Source organism: Vicia villosa, unplaced genomic scaffold (genome assembly GCF_029867415.1).
Source record: "Vicia villosa cultivar HV-30 ecotype Madison, WI unplaced genomic scaffold, Vvil1.0 ctg.000441F_1_1, whole genome shotgun sequence".
Classification (NCBI taxonomy): Eukaryota; Viridiplantae; Streptophyta; class Magnoliopsida; order Fabales; family Fabaceae; genus Vicia; species Vicia villosa.
In genome coordinates, this window is record NW_026705209.1 from 591,369 (window position 1) to 600,475 (window position 9,107).

The 9,107-nt window shown below is 33.5% G+C and overlaps 1 long non-coding RNA gene across 2 annotated transcripts; it reads left to right on the forward strand.

Moving 5' to 3' along the window:
• The first annotated feature begins 1,280 nt into the window (after positions 1-1,280).
• On the forward strand, positions 1,281-4,866 carry LOC131628281 (uncharacterized). 2 transcript variants are annotated; one of them, XR_009291726.1, is made up of 4 exons: positions 1,281-1,661; positions 1,793-2,818; positions 3,084-3,157; positions 4,572-4,866. It is a non-coding gene; the product is annotated as an uncharacterized LOC131628281 (long non-coding RNA). The 2 variants fall into 2 exon arrangements; XR_009291725.1 differs by having other exon boundaries at positions 1,793-3,157.
• Positions 4,867-9,107: the final 4,241 nt, after the last annotated feature.

Sequence of the window (9,107 nt, forward strand, 5' to 3'; positions counted from 1 at the left end):
CATACATTTGTTTCCTTCTTTAAAACTTGTCGTTTCGTGATTCTTTGATTGATCGTTTTTGTCATTTCGAGTTGTTTAGTTTTGTTTGAGGACAAACTTTTTTTTGAGTGAGTTTTGTTTGTTTCTTGTTTGAGGACAAACAAGTTTAAGTTGGGGAGAGTTTGATAAGTGCCAAATTGTAGTTATTTTGTGTATAGTTTTGCGGCACTTATTTTCTCTTTTTCCTCAATTTAGACTAGTTTTAGTGTATATTACATACATATGCTTTTGCGTTTAATCGAGTTTTTGATTCATTTATGTACCGACTAATAGTTTTTCATTCATTTTGTAGGTATTTGAGCATGTATGGAGCATTGAGTAATAAAGCTTCAAGGATGCAATTTTGGATCAATAAAAAGAGAAGCAATTGAAGAAATAAAAAGTGCAGACTGGTGTGATTCGCCTGGCGGAGCAATTAGCTCGCCGGGCGAGTGAGGAAAATAATTGCAAAGTTTCTGCCTTGGGCCGCCTCTCGTTCGCCGGGCGGAAGAAGAAGGAGTCGCCGGGCGGAACAATTCATTCGCCGGGCGAAAATAGATATTTTTGCCACTTGATGATGTGGCGCAGGCTGTGTGGCCAGAAATAAGCCGTTCGCCGGGCGGAGCAATTGGCTCGCCGGGCGAACGCGTCGGGACAGATTTGTGTATATAGTTTCTTTTCATTTCATTTTTAGGGTTATGGTTTTGGGAGGCCAATTTTAGGGTTCTCTCAACTCCATCACCTTATTTCTTGGTAGATTAGGAGTGGATAACAACATTGGATCTTGCAATTGGTGGATTGGGAGTGTATTCTTCATCAATTGGTGTTGACAAACCAAGACATGTTTGCTTTCTCTTTCTCTCACTACGCCAAAATTGATTTTTTGTATCGCCTAATTTAATAGCACTTTAAAAAAAAGTGATATTGAAAAGGATAAAACATATCTATAATAGCACTTTGTCACAAAACGCTATTACTAAACTTCTATATAATAGCACTTTATACTTAAGCGCTATTATAGGATACAAACAATCTAATTTTGATAGCACTTTGTCACAAAATGCTATTATTAAACTTTTCTATAATAGCACTTTCTTTAAAACGCTATTAATATTATTTTTTATGCTATTATTTTACCACCATATATTATTAATTAATAAAATAAAAGGCTACTATTTTTGTTAGCATTTACCTAAAGCGCTATTGATTTATATAATAAATAATTAATAAAATAAAAAAACAAAACACTCGGTCTCCCTCACTCTTTCCAATAGCTCTCTCTCTTTCGTTTCAATTCACGAAAACTCTCGGTCTCCCTCTCTTTGATTGCTATATCTTTCTGTTTCTCTCCATCGATCTCTCTCTTGCTCAATCAACAACAACCTTCGGTCTCCCTATGTTCTCATCGTTCTCCATGATTCAAACAGCAAAAACCAGAAACATTCTCATGTCATCAAAACCCTAGAGTTTCAAAATTAGATTAAATAGCAATGGAGTGCAAGTTCAATCGAATATCATGGGGGCTATTACCGATCAAGTCTCGATGAACACAGTGGTATTTTTAAAAAAAAAGCGAAGAAGGAGATCTTACACGGTCGGAGCTTCTCCGACGAGACTTTCTTTTCCGGCGGTGGTTCAGACGGGTAAGCCTTCGTGGTCCCACCTTTCTTCTTCTGTCTTCGAAATTTAGTGTTGTTGATGAATATCTCGAACTGTTAATACTTCGATTTCATTTTGTTGTTGGAGCTGAGTTGCAATCGTTTTACTTCTGCAGGTCTGGTTCATTGCAGGTGAGGTGATGAAGCAGATGAGTTCAATGGCTCATTGATTCATTTAATTGATGCTGCAGCTTTTTGAATTGATTTGTTGGTTGTGGCTGCTATGGTGCTGTAAGTGATGTTTAGCAGGAAATTAGAATAAGTTTTGGTTTGTGTTGTTGTGTCTGATTTTTGAACTTTCTAATCTCATAATCACATGGAAGTAAATCACCATAGGTCCTGTGAGTTTAGTTTTTGTCTTGTAAAGTTATGGTTACGGTAGGTTATCCTTACAGGTTATGAAGGCTTTATGATTGACTAAATTCACAGCATTATGTCAGATTAAGCTTTTGATTTTTAGCAGTGAATGAAAGTTCCATTAGAAAAGGCATTGTATGTAAATTTGACATAATTCTCTGGTGTTCAATTCTGCTAGTCACCAACTTTGTGACCTGTTTATGATGACAAATAGACTTTTAATCAAAAATATTTTGTTAAACAAACTTTCTGGTTTATTGGTTTTTACTTACTCTTGCACAAGCAATCATGTATTCTTTTAAAAGAAAGATATTATCCTTAAGATTAAATTCAAGATAGAAATTCAACAATGAAACGTGAAATGTATTTGAGGTGTAGTTGGTAAAACTTTTGTACTGATATTTGTGATATGGGTGAAGTTTAAGGTGAATTCAGTTCCATTAAAACTTGTGTACTGATATTTGTTGATACGCGTGGAGTTTAAGGTGAATTCAATTCCACTAAAAAAATTATGCTCTTATCTTTAAATCCATTTGTTGGATTATGTGTTGCCTTGTACTTATTAAATTATGTTTAAGTGTTGCATTATCTCTCTTCTTAAAAAAAATCATCAAACAACCTCATTTTGAATGAATCTGTCACATAGGTTGTGAGGGAAAGTGGAGCGCAGCAGAAGAATGCTTCAAATGAAGTCATCTTAATAGAAGTGATAACATGTATTGCATTTGTTTGGGGATGGTGGGAATGGTGAGAAAGAACTAATAAAAACCGATGTAGTTCACAAAGTTAAGAATAGTTTTTTTCTCCAAAATTTGCTAATAAAAGTTGTCTATGTCAATTGTAATTCTATGTTTGAATACATTTTTATAATTGATTCAACAAGATATCTAAAATTGAACTAAATTTTATGGTGAAAGCAAGTCGAAGACAAGGAATCAAAAAAGAAAACTATTAAAAGGGAAGTAATAGAAAAAGAAAACTATCAAGGACATGATGTGTTTTGATTAGCTGAAGTAAGTTCATTGGAAAGCTCATTATGTCATTTTGCAGGATACTACCAGTTCTTTGAAAGCTCACTTGATCAACAAAGGACTGTTGTGGGCAACCTTGTCTCAAATACACACGTAAGCTAAATCTTTTATACAGTAGAGTTAGTACCTATAAATACTCAAATGCCATGTTTTGCTTATCTTTAATTCACACTCCTATCACTCTGACTAAAATACTACATTTTTTTGCGTATACTTTATTGTTATTGCATATCAATTTGGAAGACATTTGACTCATCAAATATCCTAATAGTAAAAGCTAGTCACTTGTAGATACTTTTAAAATTAGAATATGGACTTTTTCTTTCCACTATCGGTTTTGTGATTTTAGAACTTTGATATCAATTAAGTTCTCTCAACCTGGTGCAGCAACCCACATCGTCGAACCTTTGCTCTGTAGTGGAAAATTAAAAACAGAAAATGATATATTTACAGATATGAAAAGAAAATCTTATGGCAATATTGCTTCTCAAAATATTATCTAAGGAAAAATATATTAACTGAAGTGTTTAACCAAACATGCTTTAGCTGTAATTTAATTGAATTCTCAACTATTAGGAAATCAAATAATCAAACATTAATTGAAACCCATATAGAACTGAAAAATGTCCATATAGAATTAATTATAAGTAGAAAATAACACACTTAATGAAGATTAGTATGGTAATTAATTAAACATTTTTGAACACTTAGTGCTTGATGAATATGACAGATTTTGTTAGTAGGTGAGAAGTTATTTTCATTGCGTTGCAACACTTTCTCAATTATGAGCCACTTTTACAACATTCAGATTAATAAAAAATTATTTATTTCTCATTCCATTCATGTTTCAAATAATCATAAGCAGATTTTTCTTTACTTAAAAAAAATGAAAGAAGTAATGCCGATTTGAATTGCTATCATAAGAGGTAATAGGGCTGCTTATTGAATCACTGTACATATGTTTTCCTGAATGAAGTAAGGCTCTTATTCTTGTGGGTGGTGTAACTTACATTGACCAAATAGCGTAGAATTTGGGTGCATTCGACTATAATTCTGTTTATTCTCTTGTTCTATCATAAGACTTAGCTTTCAAACTTCCAAGATTATTTACTGTTCTGTTGTGGTGGATATGTTAAATAAAATAGGTGTGACAATTGTGGATTATGGGTATAGGGTAGCTAATTGTGATTGTGTTTGATAGCCTTTTTGCGTGGAGTCGATTGAAACACAGTATGTATAATAAGTTGTAGCTTATGCTGAATGTGGAAAAGAAAAAAATTATTTTCAACGATGAATTTGGATTCAATTATTTTCAACGTGTAGTAGATAATCATGTTTTTTTAAAATACATTTATAAAAAAAAACATAACCATGTTATTTCTATAAACGGTTAATGATTATTGATTGGTTAAATTTTGAATTTTTATATAGCCAATTATTGAATATTGATATTGTAGTTTTATATTGTCTTACTATTGGTTGTTTCTTTTATACTTATTAATGCCAGGAGAAGTTAACAAACACTAACTGAAAAAGAGAGACAAGATCTTGGTCCTACAAACATATTATTTGAGGCTCTAAATCTCCCAAACTATCCTGGGCGTGTTAGGAGGCTCTAAATCCTGGTGCTGTTTTGTTATTCTTTCTTGTTTTTTTAGGTGTTTTGTTTAGAGAATATGATTTTTTGCTTTAGGATTTAGATTAAAGTACTCTTGGAATGTATGCATATACAAATTTTTTCTATGCACATGACCTCTTTTTTTAGTACATCAAAATGTTATGTTATGATATTTATAAACAAGTGGATTTGGTTTAGAATATTATTTGGTATTGAATTGAACGTAGCTTTTTGATATTTGCACACCAAAAGAATGATTTTGTGACAGCAAAATAAAAAGAGAAAAAGTGTACTACAATAGCGTTTTATACAAATTGCTATTAATGAAACATCCTATGATAACACTTTTAAGAGAAAGTGCTATCAAATATGTACCTTATAATAGCGCTTTGTTTGAAAGTGCTATCAAACAAGTGCCTTATAGTAGCGCTTTGTTTGAAAGTGCTATCAAACACGTGCCTTATAATAGCGCTTTATTTAAAAGTGCTATCAAAATCAAATTGAAAAACGTATTATAAAGCGCAAAATGTCCACTTCAGTAGCGCTTCAAGAAAAACGCTATCAAAAATTGATACTTTAATAGCGCTTTTAAAGTGCTATTAAACAAAATCGTTTACAATAGCGGCGCAGTTAATAGCGCTTTTAAGTGCTATTAAAAACAAAATAAAGTGCTATTAAATAGCTTTTATGGCGTAGTGTCTCTTCTTTTTGTAATTTCCATTGTTGGGTTGTTTGTATGTATCTCCTTTGAACTCATGTATATTTGTTGATCATTATGTTGTATAAAGCTTGCTTTCATATCTTTGTGGATTATTATCTTGGATTTTTGCTTTGTTGCTATGTGTTTGAGTCGCTATGGAGATGTAGGGCTCTAATGCTTATCTAGGATAATTTTCTATTAACTTAATTGTAGAGATGGATTAGGTTGATAATCACTTAGTATCACTTAGTGTCAGTGCTTAATGCTTCTGAATGGTCGTGTTTGTCCGAGAGATAGGTATCTACGGGAAGTTTGGATATCTCATGTGTTGTTTAGGTGGTTGAGAGATCGTCACTTAGATAATATTGTGGGTAGTATTGTTGACATGTGATAACATTTATAGGTTACAAGTTGAGTATATTCGGTCAATAAGTTTAAGTCTGTGAGAACTAGATCATATTCCAGCTTGACAATTCTATTCTATTAAGGAATGAGTAGTTTTCTTGTTGATACATTTACTTTCCTGCACATTTGATAACCAAACTCAAGAACGAATTAATATGTCGAATGGAACACATCTCTGTGGACTACGATACGATATAAATTTATCACCCGGGAATAATAACCCATTACTTTTGTTGCTTGCCGCTTTACCGCCACAACAAAATGGCGCCGTTGCCGCGGATGTGCTTTGCATTGCGATTGTTTCTTTGTTTTTGAGTTGTAAATATCGTACATTTGTGAATTTATATACTTTGTATAGTTATACTTGTCTTATTTTAGTATGGTTGACTTATTAAACAAGTTGAACTCGGATAGTCCTTTAATTTCAAATCTTCACTTTTCAACTTGTTTATTAATTTCACCAGACTTTTTGTTTTCTTATCATTTATGTTGTTTACTTATTGATGTAAATATTCTTGTTTTATAACATTTGTTTGAGTCTTTGTTAGGACACTTTCTTTAGGTTGCGCGGTGAATTCTCACACAGGATGGCATGATGGAGGAAGTTACTATCCGAGCCCAATAAAGGCGTCGAGCTTACAACGTAAAACAAGCGCTCGTTGGGAGGCATCTAAACGGTTTTAAATTGTTTATAATTTTTCTTTTGTTTTCGAATGTTTGTGATCAAAGTTTGGCTCGATAGCTTGAGGCCGCAATTGGTGATTTGTCAAGTTTGATCGTTGCGACTTGCAGATGTATGGTAATGACAGAGTTTAACATTTTGTACACGTTCGAGGTATGTGTTTATCGCTTTCTAGATGTAGCATATTCATGATACTTAGGCTTTTTGCAACTTGTATGCCATTCATTCTTTCGTATACTTGTTAATTTGTGAATCACTTTAGTTCCCAACCTTTTTGTGAGGAAGCTTTCCATTGTTTACATATGCGGGAGACCACAATTCTTGTTTTAACTAGATGTTATTATGTTTAATCTTTTGTTTGTATTGACTCTGTGAAAGCATAAAAATGATCAAGGCATTTTTGTTCCATTTTGAGCACAACTACCTTAGCCATATATTCATTTCACCTTGTGAGTGTGTGATCTTTTGTTAACCCCTTTGAGATTTTTGTCATTATCCATTTCGCTTTTTGAACTTGAGAATTAGTTTGCTTTTTGGTGGATTTTGATTGTTGTTTTTTCTTGAACCCTCAACCTTTTGTTGTTGTATGAGTTTTTACCTTGCCTTAGAAAGTTGGGAGTATTCATTGTATAACGTTGGTTGAATTCAAGTTGGGGAGAGCATTGATTATGTGCTTGTTTGGTTGGTTGAGTATGTGTTGAGGAAAGGAAAAAGAAAAGAAAAAAGAAAAAGAAAGAAGGAGAAAAATAGAAAGAAAAAAAAGAAAGAAAGAAAGAGGAAAAGCTTTGAAAAATAGTAAGACAAAAAGAGTATGGAATAAATTGTGCTAATAAGTTTTGTGCTTGGTGTGACACTTGGTGTGAAAGAAGAAGTGGATTGAAATTGTATTGTTTGAAACTTTGTGGAAGTTATATCTCCCTTAGAATTAGGCAAGTTTTTGTTTCGATTAGCTTTAGGAATCATCCCTTTTTGTTTACCCGACCACATTACAACCTTGAAAAGCCCTTGTGATTTATGTTTTCATGTGTCAATGTGAATTTTTTTGAGATAAATGCATAATTTTGTCTATTGTTTGCAAGATTGTTGGATGAGTGAAAATTCTTCATTTTGTGTTTTTCATCTACCGATGATTCTTTTTGCTAGGTGTGATTCATATGTGAACTTGCATTGTTTTAGAATGTTTGGCATAAATTTTGTATTTAGCATTCGTTTCATGTTTTTATGTTATCATCAAAGTAGTGGTAAGTAGTATACTTTGTGTGTACCGTTTTCGGTTGAGCCATACATTTGTTTCCTTCTTTAAAACTTGTCGTTTCGTGATTCTTTGATTGATCGTTTTTGTCATTTCGAGTTGTTTAGTTTTGTTTGAGGACAAACTTTTTTTTGAGTGAGTTTTGTTTGTTTCTTGTTTGAGGACAAACAAGTTTAAGTTGGGGAGAGTTTGATAAGTGCCAAATTGTAGTTATTTTGTGTATAGTTTTGCGGCACTTATTTTCTCTTTTCCCTCAATTTAGACTAGTTTTAGTGTATATTACATACATATGCTTTTGCGTTTAATCGGGTTTTTGATTCATTTATGTACCGACTAATAGTTTTTCATTCATTTTGTAGGTATTTGAGCATGTATGGAGCATTGAGTAATAAAGCTTCAAGGATGCAATTTTGGATCAATAAAAAGAGAAGCAATTGAAGAAATAAAAAGTGCAGACTGGTGTGATTCGCCTGGCGGAGCAATTAGCTCGCCGGGCGAGTGAGGAAAATAATTGCAAAGTTTCTGCCTTGGGCCGCCTCTCGTTCGCCGGGCGGAAGAAGAAGGAGTCGCCGGGAGGAACAATTCATTCGCCGGGAGAAAATAGATATTTTTGCCACTTGATGACGTGGCGCAGGCTGTGTGGCCAGAAATAAGCCGTTCGCCGGGCGGAGCAATTGGCTCGCCGGGCGAACGCGTTGGGATAGATTTGTGTATATAGTTTCTTTTTATTTCATTTTTAGGGTTATGGTTTTGGGAGGCCAATTTTAGGGTTCTCTCAACTCCATCACCTTATTTCTTGGTAGATTAGGAGTGGATAACAACCTTGGATCTTGCTATTGGTGGATTGGGAGTGTATTCTTCATCAATTGGTGTTGACAAACCAAGACATGTTTGCTTTCTCTTTTTCTCTTCTTTTTGTAATTTCCATTGTTGGGTTGTTTGTATGTATCTCCTTTGAACTCATGTATATTTGTTGATCATTATATTGTATAAAGCTTGCTTTCATATCTTTGTGGATTATTATCTTGGATTTTTGCTTTGTTGCTATGTGTTTGAGTCGCTATGGAGATGTAGGGCTCTAATGCTTATCTAGGATAATTTTCAATTAACTTAATTGTAGAGATGGGTTAGGTTGATAATCACTTAGTATCACTTAGTGTCAGTGCTTAATGCTTCTGAATGGTCGTGTTTGTCTGAGAGATCGACATATACGGGAAGTTCGAATATCTCATGTGTTGTTTAGGTGGTTGAGAGATCGTAACTTAGATAATATTGTGGGTAGTATTGTTGACATGTGATAACATTGATAGGTTACAAGTTGAGTATATTCGGTCAATAAGTTTAAGTCTGTGAGAACTAGATCATATTCCAGCTTGTAAATTCTAT